Here is a 15,245-nt window from a genome sequence, read left to right as displayed (position 1 = left end):
CCGGGACCAAAGGGTCCGGACGAACCGGGACCAATGCACCCACGAGGCCCAGCAGGCCCCTGGCCGCATGAACCGGGACCAATGCTCACATTAGTCCCGGTTCGTGACTGAACCGGGGCTAATGTTAAAACTGTCCTGTGACCTAAGCCCTGTTTTCTACTAGTGATTCATGCCCTAAGCGGCGGCTCAGAGCAGCCCGGCGTCGTCGACGTCGCCGTCCACCAGCCGTGCGCGCCCCGCCGTAGGCTCCTTCCGCAGCAGGGGCACTCCCTCTTGAAATGCCCTCTCACGCCGCACTTGTAGCACATTCCGCGACGACCCGCCGCCTGATGCTGTGCTCGCCGCGCCGTCGTCGTCGTCCCGCGCACCTCCATGACGCCGTTCCCGCGCCCACCATTGCGCCGCCGTGTACAGCAGCTCGCCGTCTGCCCGCTCGCCGCCCGCCTGCCCGCGTCGACGCAGCCGCTCGTCGAACGCCTTCAGTCGCCCCAGTGCGTCCTCGAACAACAGCGACGACAGGTCGCAAAAGTGCTCCATCCCGGCGACCGCCGCGTACCGGCGATCCGGAACGCAGTCTAGCAACTTCTTCACCATCGCCGCATCGTCGAGGGTTGATCCCATCCCGGTGTAGCGCGCCGCCATGCCGCTGATCTTGCCCACAAAGGCGTCAAGCGACTCCCCGCCATCCATCCGCAGGAGCTCGAACTCGCTGCGCAGCGTGCCCAGCCGCGACGCCTTGACATGATCGTCCCCGACGAACCGGGACTTGAGGCTGCTCCATATCTCCGCCGCCGTCTTTTTCGCAGCCACCTGCAGCAGCAGATTGTCGGCGAGCGCCCGCAGGAGGTAAGCCCGCGCCGGCATATCTTTCTTGGAGATCACCACCGAGGCCACGTCCTCTAGCGGCACCACCGCCTCCCGGAGCCCGGCGGCGTCCAGGTCGGCCTCCACCTTGATGTCCCAGGTGGTGTAGTTCTCCCCTGTAAGCACGGGCACCGGCTGTGACACCAAGCCACCCGAGCCGCAGGCGTACGGGACGAGCGCCATCGCCGGCACGCCCAGATCTTTACCTCGCTCTGATGCCAATTGTTGGAACCGCCAGTCCCTAACCCTAGCTCTCCCCTCCCTCTCGCTCGGCTCAATCTCTGTTGTCGTGGCTCGGTCAAAAGAAAGAGGAAGAAGAAGATGAGAGGAGTGGTGGACACAGGTGTTTTTCCAGTGCACGCACGCCTCCTTGTTCCCTCGAGCACGAACTTGACCGTGTCATCTGTTACAACGATCACCCCGCGGCTTCATTCCCCGAGCCAGCGCACTGGACATGCACCCACGCCTCCACTCGCCCCTGATCGTGCCCGCGCCCTCCGTGGTCTGACCGCGCCCACGCCGCGCCCCGACGCCCGCGTCACACGGCCAGCTCCAACGGCTCGCGCCCGATCAGGCCGCCAACGGCTCGGCAACAGACCCAACACACTACCCTGTTGCATGGACACGCCCGTGCACCCAACGCGCACACACATGCACGCCCTACTACTCGGACCCGACGCGCCCGGGATGCCCAGCACGCGCCCATACCCGCAATTGACGTGCCCGGCCCGTTGTCGTGGCTTATTCGCCCATCATTCACGCCCTAAGCTGCGGCTCAGAGCAGCCCGGCGTCGTCGACGTCGCCGTCCACCAGCAGTGCGCGCCCCGCCGCCGGCTCCTTCCGCGGCAGGGGCACTCCCTCTTGAAATGCCCTCTCACGCCGCACTTGTAGCACATTTCGCGACGACCGACCGCCTGATGCTGTGCTCGCCGCGCCGTCGTCTTCGTCCCGCGCTCCTCCATGACGCCGTTCCCGCGCCCACCATTGCGCCGCCGTGTACAGTAGCTCGCCATCTGCCTGCTCGCCGCCCGCCTGCCCGCGTCGACGCAGCTGCTCGTCGAACGCCTTTGGTCGCCCCAGTGCGTATTCGAACAACAGCGTCGATAGGTCGCAAAAGTGCTCCATCCCAGCGACCGCCGCGTACCGGCGATCCGGGACGCAATCCAGCAACTTCTTCACCATTGACGCATCGTCGAGGGTCGATCCTAGCCCGGCATAGCGCGCCGCCATGCCGCTGATCTTGCCCACAAAGGCATCAAGCGACTCCCCGCCATCCATCCGCAGGAGCTCGAACTCGCTGCGAAGCGTGCCCAGCCGCGACGCCTTGACATGATCGGCCCCGACGAACCGGGACTTGAGGCTGCTCCATATCTCCGCCGCCGTCTTTTTCGGAGCCACCTGCAGCAGCACATTGTCGGCGAGCGCCCGCAGGAGGTAAGCCCGCGCCGGCTTATCTTTCTTGGAGATCATCACCGAGGCCGTGTCCTCTAGCGGCACCACCGCCTCCCGGAGCCCGGCGGCGTCCAGGTCGGCCTCCACCTTGATGGCCCAGGTGGTGTAGTTCTCCCCTGTAAGCACGGGCACCGGCTGTGACACCGAGCCACCCGAGCCGCAGGCGTACGGGACGAGCGCCATCGCCGGCACGCCCAGATCTTTACCTCGCTCTGATGCCAATTGTTGGAACCGCCAGTCCCTAACCCTAGCTCTCCCCTCCCTCTCGCTCGGCTCAATCTCTGTTGTCGTGGCTCGATCAAAAGAAAGAGGAAGAAGAAGATGAGAGGAGTGGTGGACACAGGTGTTTTTCCAGTGCACGCACGCCTCCTTGTTCCCTCGAGCATGAACTTGACCGTGTCATCTGTTACAACGATCACCCCGCGGCTTCATTCCCCGAGCCAGCGCACTGGACATGCACCCACGCCTCCACTCGCCCCTGATCGTGCCCGCGCCCTCCGTGGTCTGACCGCGCCCACGCCGCGCCCCGACGCCCGCGTCACACGGCCAGCTCCAACGGCTCGCGCCCGATCAGGCCACCAATGGCTCGGCAACAGACCCAACACACTACCCTGTTGCATGGACACGCCCGTGCACCCAACGCGCACACACATGCACGCCCTACTACTCGGACCCGACGCGCCCGGGATGCCCAGCACGCGCCCATACCCGCAATTGACGTGCCCGGCCCGTTGTCGTGGCTTATTCGCCCATCATTCACGCCCTAAGCTGCGGCTCAGAGCAGCCCGGCGTCGTCGACGTCGCCGTCCACCAGAAGTGCGCGCCCCGCCGCCGGCTCCTTCCGCAGCAGGGGCACTCCCTCTTGAAATGCCCTCTCACGCCGCACTTGTAGCACATTTCGCGACGACCGGCCGCCTGATGCTGTGCTCGCCGCGCCGTCGTCTTCGTCCCGCGCTCCTCCATGACGCCGTTCCCGCGCCCACCATTGCGCCGCCGTGTACAGTAGCTCGCCATCTGCCCGCTCGCCGCCCGCCTGCCCGCGTCGACGCAGCTGCTCGTCGAACGCCTTCAGTCGCCCCAGTGCGTCCTCGAACAACAGCGTCGACAGGTCGCAAAAGTGCTCCATCCCAGCGACCGCCGCGTACCGGCGATCCGGGACGCAATCCAGCAACTTCTTCACCATTGACGCATCGTCGAGGGTCGATCCTAGCCCGGCATAGCGCGCCGCCATGCCGCTGATCTTGCCCACAAAGGCATCAAGCGACTCCCCGCCATCCATCCGCAGGAGCTCGAACTCGCTGCGAAGCGTGCCCAGCCGCGACGCCTTGACATGATCGGCCCCGACGAACCGGGACTTGAGGCTGCTCCATATCTCCGCCGCCGTCTTTTTCGGAGCCACCTGCAGCAGCACATTGTCGGCGAGCGCCCGCAGGAGGTAAGCCCGCGCCGGCTTATCTTTCTTGGAGATCATCACCGAGGCCGCGTCCTCTAGCGGCACCACCGCCTCCCGGAGCCCGGCGGCGTCCAGGTCGGCCTCCACCTTGATGGCCCAGGTGGTGTAGTTCTCCCCTGTAAGCACGGGCACCGGCTGTGACACCGAGCCACCCGAGCCGCAGGCGTACGGGACGAGCGCCATCGCCGGCATGCCCTGATCTTTACCTCGCTCTGATGCCAATTGTTGGAACGTCCAGTCCCTAACCCTAGCTCTCCCCTCCCTCTCGCTCGGCTCAATCTCTGTTGTCGTGGCTCGATCAAAAGAAAGAGGAAGAAGAAGATCAGAGGAGTGGTGGACACATGTGTTTTTCCAGTGCATGCACGCCTCCTTGTTCCCTCGAGCACGAACTTGACCGTGTCATCTGTTACAACGATCACCCCGCGGCTTCATACCCCGAGCCAGCGCACTGGGCACGCACCCACGCCTCCACTCGCCCCTGATCGTGCCCGCACCCTCCGTGCTCTGACCGCGCCCACGCCGCGCCCCGACGCCCGCGTCACACGGCCAGCTCCAATGGCTCGCGCCCGATCAGGCCGCCAACGGCTCGGCAACAGACCCAACACACTACGCTGGTGCATGGACACGCCCGTGCACCCAACGCGCACACACATGCACGCCCTACTACTCGGACCCGACGCGCCCGGGATGCCCAGCACGCGCCCATACCCGCACTTGACGTGCCCGGCCCGTTGTCGTGGCTTATTCGCCCATCATTCACGCCCTAAGCTGCGGCTCAGAGCAGCCCGGCGTCGTCGACGTCGCCGTCCACCAGCAGTGCGCGCCCCGCCGCCGGCTCCTTCCGCAGCAGGGGCACTCCCTCTTGAAATGCCCTCTCACGCCGCACTTGTAGCACATTTCGCGACGACCAGCCGCCTGATGCTGTGCTCGCCGCGCCGTCGTCTTCGTCCCGCGCTCCTCCATGACGCCGTTCCCGCGCCCACCACTGCGCTGCCGTGTACAGTAGCTCGCCATCTGCCCGCTCGCCGCCCGCCTGCCCGCATCGACGCAGCTGCTCGTCGAACGCCTTCAGTCGCCCCAGTGCGTCCTCGAACAACAGCGTCGACAGGTCGCAAAAGTGCTCCATCCCAGCGACCGCCGCGTACCGGCGATCCGGGACGCAATCCAGCAACTTCTTCACCATCGACGCATCGTCGAGGGTCGATCCTAGCCCGGCATAGTGCGCCGCCATGCCGCTGATCTTGCCCACAAAGGCATCAAGCGACTCCCCGCCATCCATCCGCAGGAGCTCGAACTCGCTGCGCAGCGTGCCCAGCCGCGACGCCTTGACATGATCGGCCCCGACGAACCGGGACTTGAGGCTGCTCCATATCTCCGCCGCCGTCTTTTTCGGAGCCACCTGCAGCAGCAGATTGTCGGCGAGGACCCGCAACACGTATGCCCGCGCCGGCTTATCTTTCATGGAGATCACCACCGACGCCATGTCCTATGGCGGCACCACCGCCTCCCGGAGCCCGGCGGCGTCCAGGTCGGCCTCCACCGTGATGGCCCAGGTGGTGTAGTTCTGCCCTGTGAGCACGGGCACCGGCTGTGACACCGAGCCACCTATATGGCTCCTGCCAGTTGCCGATAACTCGGTTACAAAACATGATCATCTCATACAATAAATTTAGGATCATGCTTTGACCATATCACATCACAACATGCCCTGCAAAAACAAGTTAGACGTCCTCTACTTTGTTGTTGCAAGTTTTACGTGGCTGCTACGGGCTTAGCAAGAACCGTTCTTACCTACGCATCAAAACCACAACGATAGTTTGTCAAGTTGGTGCTGTTTGAACCTTCGCAAGGACCGGGCATAGCCACACTCGGTTCAACTAAAGTTGGAGAAACTAACACCCGCCAGCCACCTCTGTGCAAAGCACGTCGGAAGAACCAGTCTCGCGTAAGCGTACGCGTAATGTCGGTCCGGGCCGCTTCATCCAACAATACCGCCGAACCAAAGTATGACATGCTGGTAAGCAATATGACTTATATCGCCCACAACTCACTTGTGTTCTACTCGTGCATATGACATCTACGCATAAAACCAGGCTCTGATACCACTGTTGGGAAACGTAGTAATTTCAAAAAAATTCCTACGCACACGCAAGATCATGGTGATGCATAGCAACGAGAGGGGAGAGTGTTGTCCACGTACCCTCGTAGACCGAAAGCGGAAGCGTTAACACAACGCGGTTGATGTAGTCGTACGTCTTCACGATCCGACCGATCAAGTACCGAACGCACGGCACCTCCGAGTTCAGCACACGTTCAACTTGAAGACGTCCCTCGAACTCCGATCCAGCCAAGTGTTGAGGGAGAGTTTTGTCAGCACGACGGTGTGGTGACGATGATGATGTTCTACCGACGCAGGGCTTCGCCTAAGCACCGCTACGATATTATCGAGGTGTAATATGGTGGAGGGGGGCACCGCGCACGGCTAAGAGATCAATAGATCAATTGTGTGTCTATGGGGTGCCCCCCTGCCCCCGTATATAAAGGAGCAAGGGGGGAGGCGGCCGGCCTAGGAGGAGGGCGCGCCAAGGGGGGAGTCCTACTCCCACCGGGAGTAGGACTCCTCCTTTCCTTGTTGGAGTAGGAAAAGGGAAGGGAGAAGGAGAAAGAAGGAAGGGGGCGCCGCCCCTCCCTAGTCCAATTCGGACTAGTCCATGGGGAGGGGTGCGGCAACTCTTTCGGGCCTTTCTCTCCTTTCCCGTATGGCCCATTAAGGCCCAATACGAATTCCCGTAACTCTCCGGTACTCCGAAAGATACCCGAATCACTCGGAACCTTTCCGATGTCCAAATATAGTCGTCCAATATATCGATCTTTACGTCTCGACCATTTCGAGACTCCACGTCATGTCCCTGTTCTCATCCGGGACTCCGAACTCCTTCGGTACATCAAAACACATAAACTCATAATATAACCGTCATCTAACTTTAAGCGTGCGGACCATACGGGTTCGAGAACTATGTAGACATGACCGAGACACGTCTCTGGTCAATAACCAATAGCGGAACCTGGATGCTCATATTGGCTCCCACATATTCTACGAAGATCTTTATCGGTCAGACTGCATAATAACATACGTTGTTCCCTTTGTCATCGGTATGTTACTTGCCTGAGATTCGATCGTGGGTATCTCAATACCTAGTTCAATCTCGTTTCCGGCAAGTCTCTTTACTCGTTCCGTAATACATCATCTTGCAACAAACTCATTAGTTGCAATGCTTGCAAGGCTTAAGTGATGTGCATTACCGAGAGGGCCCAGAGATACCTCCCCGACAATTGGAGTGAGAAATCCTAATCTCGAAATACGCCAACCCAACAAGTACCTTCGGAGACACCTGTAGAGCACCTTTATAATCACCCAGTTACGTTGTGACGTTAGGTAGCACACAAAGTGTTCCTCCGGTAAACGGGAGTTGCATAATCTCATAGTCATAGGAACATGTATAAGTCATGAAGAAAGCAATAGCAACATACTAAACGATCGAGTGCTAAGCTAACGGAATGGGTCAAGTTAATCACATCATTCTCCTAATGATGTGATCCCATTAATCAAATGACAACTCATGTCTATGGCTAGGAAACATAACCATCTTTGATCAATGAGCTAGTCAAGTAGAGGCATACTAGTGACACTCTGTTTGTCTATGTATTCACACATGTATCAAGTTTCCGGTTAATACAATTCTAGCATGAATAATAAACATTTATCACGATATAAGGAAATAAATAATAACTTTATTATTGCCTCTAGGGCATATTTCCTTCATGTAGTTCTCCCCTGTGAGCACGGGCACCGGCTGTGACACCGAGCCACCCGAGCCGCAGGCGTACGGGACGAGCGCCATCGCCGGCACGCCCAGATCTTTACCTCGCTCTGATGCCAATTGTTGGAACCGCCAGTCCCTAACCCTAGCTCTCCCCTTCCTCTCGCTCGGCTCAATGTCTGTTGTCGTGGCTCGATCAAAAGAAAGAGGAAGAAGAAGATCAGAGGAGTGGTGGACACATGTGTTTTTCCAGTGCATGCACGCCTCCTTGTTCCCTCGAGCACGATCTTGACCGTGTCATCTGTTACAACGATCACCCCACGACTTCATACCCCGAGCCAGCGCACTGGACACGCACCCACGCCTCCACTCGCCCCGGATCGTGCCCGCACCCTCCGTGCTCTGACCGCGCCCACGCCGCGCCCCGACGCCCGCGTCACACGGCCAGCTCCAACGGCTCGCGCCCGATCAGGCCGCCAACGGCTCGGCAACATACCCAACACACTACCCTAGTGCATGGACACGCCCGTGCACCCAACGCGCACACACACGCACGCCCTACTACTCGGACCCGACGCGCCCGGGATGCCCAGCACGCGCCCATACCCGCACTTGACGTGCCCGGCCCGTCGTCGTGGCTTATCCGCCCATCATTCATACCCTAAGACGCGGCTCAGAGCAGCCCGGCGCCGTCGATGTCGCCGTCCACCAGCAGTGTGCGCCCCGCCGCCGGCACCTTCCGCAGCAGGGGCACTCCCTCTCGAAATGCCCTCTCACGCCGCACTTGTAGCCTGATGCTGTGCTCGCCGCGTCGTCGTCGTCGTCCCGCGCACCTCCATGACGCCGTTCCCGCGCCAACCATTACGCCGCCGTGTACAGCAGCTCGTCGTCTGCCAGCTCGCCGCCCGCCTGCCCGCGTTGACGCAGCCGCTCATCGAACGCCTTCAGTTGCCCCAGTGCGTCCTCGAACAGCAGCGTCGACAGGTCGCAGAACTGCTCCATCCCGGCGACCGCTGCGTACCGGCGATCCGGGACGCAGTCCAGCAAATTCTTCACCATCGCCGCATCGTCGAGGGTCGATCCCAGCCCGGCGAAGCGCGTCGCCATGCCGCTGATCTTGCCCACAAAGGCCTCGAGCGACTCCCCGCCATCCATCAGTAGGAGCTCGAACTCGCTGCGCAGCGTGCCCAGCCGCGACGCCCTGACACGATCGGCCCCGACGAACCGGGAATTGAGGCCGCTCCATATCTCCGCCGTCGTCTTCTTCGCAGCCACCTGCAGCAGCAGACTTTCGGTGAGCGCCCGCAACAGGTAAGCCCGCGCCGGCTTATCTTTCTTGGAGATCACCACCGACACCGCGTCCTCTGGCGGCACCACCGCCTCCCGGAGCCCGACGGCGTCCAGGTCGGCCTCCACCTTGATGGCCCAGGTGGTGTAGTTCTCCCCTGTGAGCACGGCCACGGACTGTGACACCGAGCCACCCAAGCAGCCGGCGTACGGGACGAGCGCCATCGCCGGCACGCCCTGATCTTCACCTCGCTCTAATGCCAATTGTTGGAACTGCCACTCCCTAGCCCTAGCTCTCGTCTCCCTCTCGCTTGGCTCACTCTCTGTTGTCGTGGCTCGATCAAAAGAAAGAGGAAGAAGAAGATCAGAGGAGTGGTGGACATATGTGTTTTTCCAGTGCACGCATTGGGCACTCACCCACCCCTCCACTCGCCCCTGATCGTGCCCGCGCTCTCCGTGCTCTGACCGCGCCCGCGCCGCGCCCCGACGCCCGCGTCACACGGACAGCTCCAACGGCTCGCGCCCGAGCAGGCTGCCAACGGCTCACCAACAGACCCAGCACACTACCCTGGTGCATGGACACGCCCGTGCACCCAACACACGCACACACGCACGCCCTACTCCTCGGACCCGACGCGCCCGGGATGCCCAGCGCGCGCCCATACCCGCACTTGACGTGCCCGGCTCGTCGTCGTGGCTTATTCGCCCATCATTCACGCCATAAGCCGCGGCTCAGAGCAGCCCGGCGTCGTCGACGTCGCCGTCCACCAGCAGTGCGCGCCCCGCCGCCGGCTCCTTCCGCAGCAGGGGCACTCCCTCTTGAAATGCCCTCTCACGCCGCACTTGTAGCACTTTCCGCGACGACCCCGCCGCCTGATACTGTGCTCGCCGCGTCGTCGTCATCGTCCCGCGCACCTCCATGACGACGTTCCTGCGCCCACCATTGCGCCGCCGTGTACAGCAGCTGGTCGTCTGCCCGCTCACCGCCCGCCTGCCCGCGTCGACGCAGCCGCTCGTCGAACGCCTTCAGTCGCCCATTGCGTCCGCGAACAGCAGTGTCGACAGGTCGCAGAACTGCTCCATCCCGGCGACCGCCGCATACCGGCGATCCGGGACGCAGTCCAGCAACTCCTTCACCATCGCCGCATCGTCGAGGGTCGATCCCAGCCCGGCGTAGCGCGTCGCCATGCCGCTGATCTTGCCCACAAAGGCGTCGAGCGACTCCCCGCCATCCATCCGCAGGAGCTCGAACTCGCTGCGCAGCGTGCCCAGCCGCGACGCCCTGACACGATCGGCACGACGAACCGAGACTTGAGGCTACTACATATCTTTGCCGTCGTCTTCTTCGCAGCCACCTGCAGCAGCAGATTGTCGGCGAGCGCCCGCAACAGGTAAGCCCGCGCCGGCTTATCTTTCTTGGAGATCAGCACCGACGTCGCGTCCTCTGGCGGCACCACCGCCTCCCGGAGCCCGGCGGCGTCCAGGTCGGCCTCCACCTGATGGCCCAGATGGTGTAGTTCTCCCCTGTGAGCACGGGCACCGGCTGTGACACCGAGCCGCCCGAGCAGCCGGCGTATGGGACGAGCGCAATCGCCGGCACGCCCTGATCTTTACCTCGCTCTGATGCCAATAGTTGGAACCGCCACTCCCTAGCCCTAGCTCTCGTCTCCCTCTCGCTTGGCTCACTCTCTGTTGTCGTGGCTCGATCAAAAGAAAGAGGAAGAAGAAGATCAGAGGAGTGGTGGACACAAGTGTTTTTCCAGTGCACGCACGCCTCCTTGTTCCCTCGAGCACGAACTTGACTGTGTCATCTGTTACAACAATCACCCCGCGGCTTTATACCCCGAGCCAGCGCACTGGGCATGCACCCACGCCTCCACTCGCCCCTGATCGTGCCCGCACTCTTCGTGCTCTGACCGCGGCCACGCCACGCCCCAACGCCCGCGTCACACGGCCAGCTCCAGCGGCTCGCGCCCGATCAGGCCGCCAACGGCTCGCCAACAGACCGAACACACTACCCTGGTGCATGGACACGCCTGTGCACCCAACACGCGCACACACGCACGCCCTACTCCTCGGACCCGACGCGCCCTGGATGCCCAGCACGCGCCCATACCCGCACTTGACGTGCCCGGCTCGTCGTCGTGGCTTATTCGCCCATCATTCACGCCCTAAGCCGCGGCTCAGAGCAGCCCGGCGTTGTCGACGTCGCCGTCCACCAGCAGTGCGTGCCCCGCCGCCAGCTCCTTCCGCAGCAGGGGGCACTCCCTCTTGAAATGCCCTCTCACGCCGCACTTTTGGCACTTTCCGCGACGGCCCCGCCGCCTGATGCTGTACTCGCCGCGTCGTCGTCATCGTCCCGCGCACCTCCATGACGCCGTTCCTGAGCCCACCATTGCGCCGCCGTGTACAGCAGCTGGTCGTCTGCCCGCTCGCCGCCCGCCTGCCCGCGTCGACGCAGCCGCTCGTCGAACGCCTTCAGTCGCCCATTGCGTCCGCGAACAGCAGTGTCGACAGGTCGCAGAACTGCTCCATCCCGGCGACCGCCGCATACCGGCGATCCGGGACGCAGTCCAGCAACTCCTTCACCATCGCCGCATCGTCGAGGGTCGATCCCAGCCCGGCGTAGCGCGTCGCCATGCCGCTGATCTTGCCCACAAAGGCGTCGAGCGACTCCCCGCCATCCATCCGCAGGAGCTCGAACTCGCTGCGCAGCGTGCCCAGCCGCGACGCCCTGACACGATCGGCACGACGAACCGAGACTTGAGGCTGCTACATATCTTTGCCGTCGTCTTCTTCGCAGCCACCTGCAGCAGCAGATTGTCGGCGAGCGCCCGCAACAGGTAAGCCCGCGCCGGCTTATCTTTCTTGGAGATCAGCACCGACGTCGCGTCCTCTGGCGGCACCACCGCCTCCCGGAGCCCGGCGGCGTCCAGGTCGGCCTCCACCTGATGGCCCAGATGGTGTAGTTCTCCCCTGTGAGCACGGGCACCGGCTGTGACACCGAGCCGCCCGAGCAGCCGGCGTATGGGACGAGCGCCATCGCCGGCACGCCCTGATCTTTACCTCGCTCTGATGCCAATAGTTGGAACCGCCACTCCCTAGCCCTAGCTCTCGTCTCCCTCTCGCTTGGCTCACTCTCTGTTGTCGTGGCTCGATCAAAAGAAAGAGGAAGAAGCAGATCAGAGGAGTGGTGGACACAGGTGTTTTTCCAGTGCACGCACGCCTCCTTGTTCCCTCGAGCACGAACTTGACTGTGTCATCTGTTACAACAATCACCCCGCGGCTTTATACCCCGAGCCAGCGCACTGGGCACGCACCCACGCCTCCACTCGCCCCTGATCGTGCCCGCGCTCTCCGTGCTCTGACCGCGGCCACGCCGCGCCCCAACGCCCGCGTCACACGGCCAGCTCCAGCGGCTCGCGCCCGATCAGGCCGCCAACGGCTCGCCAACAGACCGAACACACTACCCTGGTGCATGGACACACCCGTGCACCCAACACACGCACACACGCACGCCCTACTCCTCGGACCCGACGCGCCCGGGATGCCCAGCACGCGCCCATACCCGCACTTGACGTGCCCGGCTCGTCGTCGTGGCTTATTCGCCCATCATTCACGCCCTAAGCCGCGGCTCAGAGCAGCCCGGCGTCGTCGACGTCGCCGTCCACCAGCAGTGCGTGCCCCGCCGCCAACTCCTTCCGCAGCAGGGGGCACTCCCTCTTGAAATGCCCTCTCACGCCGCACTTGTAGCACTTTCCGCGACGACCCCGCCGCCTGATGCTGCACTCGCCGCGTCGTCGTCATCGTCCCGCGCACCTCCATGACGCCGTTCCTGAGCCCACCATTGCGCCGCTGTGTACAGCAGCTGGTCGTCTGCCCGCTCGCCGCCCGCCTGCCCGCGTCGACGCAGCCGCTCGTCGAACGCCTTCAGTCGCCCATTGCGTCCGCGAACAGCAGTGTCGACAGGTCGCAGAACTGCTCCATCCCGGCGACCGCCGCATACCGGCGATCCGGGACGCAGTCCAGCAACTCCTTCACCATCGCCGCATCGTCGAGGGTCGATCCCAGCCCGGCGTAGCGCGTCGCCATGCCGCTGATCTTGCCCACAAAGGCGTCGAGCGACTCTCCGCCATCCATCCGAAGGAGCTCGAACTCGCTGCGCAGCGTGCCCAGCCGTGACGCCCTGACACGATCGGCACGACGAACCGAGACTTGAGGCTACTACATATCTCTGCCGTCGTCTTCTTCGCAGCCACCTACAGCAGCAGATTGTCGGCAAGCGCCCGCAACAGGTAAGCCCGCGCCGGCTTATCTTTCTTGGAGATCAGCACCGACGTCGCGTCCTCTGGCGGCACCACCGCCTCCCGGAGCCCGGCGGCGTCCAGGTCGGCCGCCACCTAATGGCCCAGATGGTGTAGTTCTCCCCTGTGAGCACGGGCACCGGCTGTGACACCGAGCCGCCCGAGCAGCCGGCGTATGGGACGAGCGCCATCGCCGGCACGCCCTGATCTTTACCTCGCTCTGATGCCAATTGTTGGAACCGCCACTCCCTAGCCCTAGCTCTCGTCTCCCTCTCGCTTGGCTCACTCTCTGTTGTCGTGGCTCGATCAAAAGAAAGAGGAAGAAGAAGATCAGAGGAGTGGTGGACACAGGTGTTTTTCCAGTGCACGCACGCCTCCTTGTTCCCTCGAGCACGAACTTGAATGTGTCATCTGTTACAACAATCACCCCGCGGCTTTATACCCCGAGCCAGCGCACTGGGCACGCACCCACGCCTCCACTCGCCCCTGATCGTGCCCGCGCTCTCCGTGCTCTGACCGCGGCCACGCCCCGCCCCAACGCCCGCGTCACACGGCCAGCTCCAGCGGCTCGCGCCCGATCAGGCCGCCAACGGCTCGCCAACAGACCGAACACACTACCCTGGTGCATGGACACACCCGTGCACCCAACACACGCACACACGCACGCCCTACTCCTCGGACCCGACGCGCCCGGGATGCCCAGCACGCGCCCATACCCGCACATGACGTGCCCGGCTCGTCGTCGTGGCTTATTCGCCCATCATTCACGCCCTAAGCCGCGGCTCAGAGCAGCCCGGCGTCGTCGACGTCGCCGTCCACTAGCAGTGCGCGCCCCGCCGTCGGCTCCTTCCGCAGCAGGGGGCACTCCTTCTTGAAATGCCCTCTCACGCCGCACTTGTAGCACTTTCCGCGACGACCCCGCCGCCTGATGCTGTGCTCGCCGCGTCGTCGTCATCGTCCCGCGCACCTCCATGACGCCGTTCCCGCGCCCACCATTGCGCCGCCGTGTATAGCAGCTCGTCGTCTGCCCGCTCGCCGCCTGCCTGCCCGCGTCGACGCAGCCGCTCGTCGAACGCCTTCAGTCGCCCCAGTGCGTCCGCGAACAGCAGCGTCGACAAGTCGCAGAACTACTCCATCCCAGCGACCGCCGCGTACCGGCGTCCGGGAAGCAGTCCAGCAACTTCTTCACCATCGCCGCATCGTCGACGGTCGATCCCAGCCCGGCGTAGCGCGTCGCCATGCCGCTGATCTTGCCCACAAAGGCGTCGAGCGACTCCTCGCCATCCATCCGCAGGAGCTCGAACTCGCTGCGCAGCGTGCCCAGCCGCGACGCCCTGACACGATCGGCCCCGACGAACCGGGACTTGAGGCCGCTCCATATCTCCGCCGCCGTCTTCTTCGCAGCCACCTGCAGCAGCAGATTGTCGGCGAGCGCCCGCAACAGGTAAGCCCGCGCCGGCTTATCTTTCTTGGAGATCACCACCGACGCCGCGTCCTCTGGCGGCACCACCGCCTCCCGGAGCCCGGCGGCGTCCAGGTCGGCCTCCACCTTGATGGCCCAGGTGGTGTAATTCTCCCCAGTGAGCACGGGCACCGGTAGTGACACCGAGCCACCCGAGTAGCCGGCGTACGGGACGAGCGCCATCGCCGGCACGCCCTGATCTTTACCTCGCTCTGATGCCAATTGTTGGAACCGCCACTCCCTAGCCCTAGCTCTCCTCTCCCTCTCGCTCGGCTCACCCTCTGCTGTCGCGGCTCGATCAAAAGAAAGAGGAAGAAGAAGATCAGAGGAGTGGTGGACACAGGTGTTTTTCTAGTGCACGCACGCCTCCTTGTTCCCTCGAGCATGAACTTGACCGTGTCATCTGTTACAACAATCACCCCGCGGCTTTATACCCTGAGCCAGCGCACTGGGCACGCACCCACGCCTCCACTCGCCCCTGATCGTGCCCGCGCTCTCCATGCTCTGACCGCGCCCACGCCGCGCCCCGACGCCCGCGTCACACGGCCAGCACCAATGGCTCGCGCCCGATCAAGCCGCCAACGGCTCGCCAACAGACCCA

The sequence above is a fragment of the Aegilops tauschii genome, chromosome 1, assembly GCF_002575655.3.
Source record: "Aegilops tauschii subsp. strangulata cultivar AL8/78 chromosome 1, Aet v6.0, whole genome shotgun sequence".
Taxonomy (NCBI): domain Eukaryota; kingdom Viridiplantae; phylum Streptophyta; class Magnoliopsida; order Poales; family Poaceae; genus Aegilops; species Aegilops tauschii.
The sequence above is the reverse complement of the archived record's forward strand: the minus strand, read 5'-3'. Positions refer to the sequence as shown.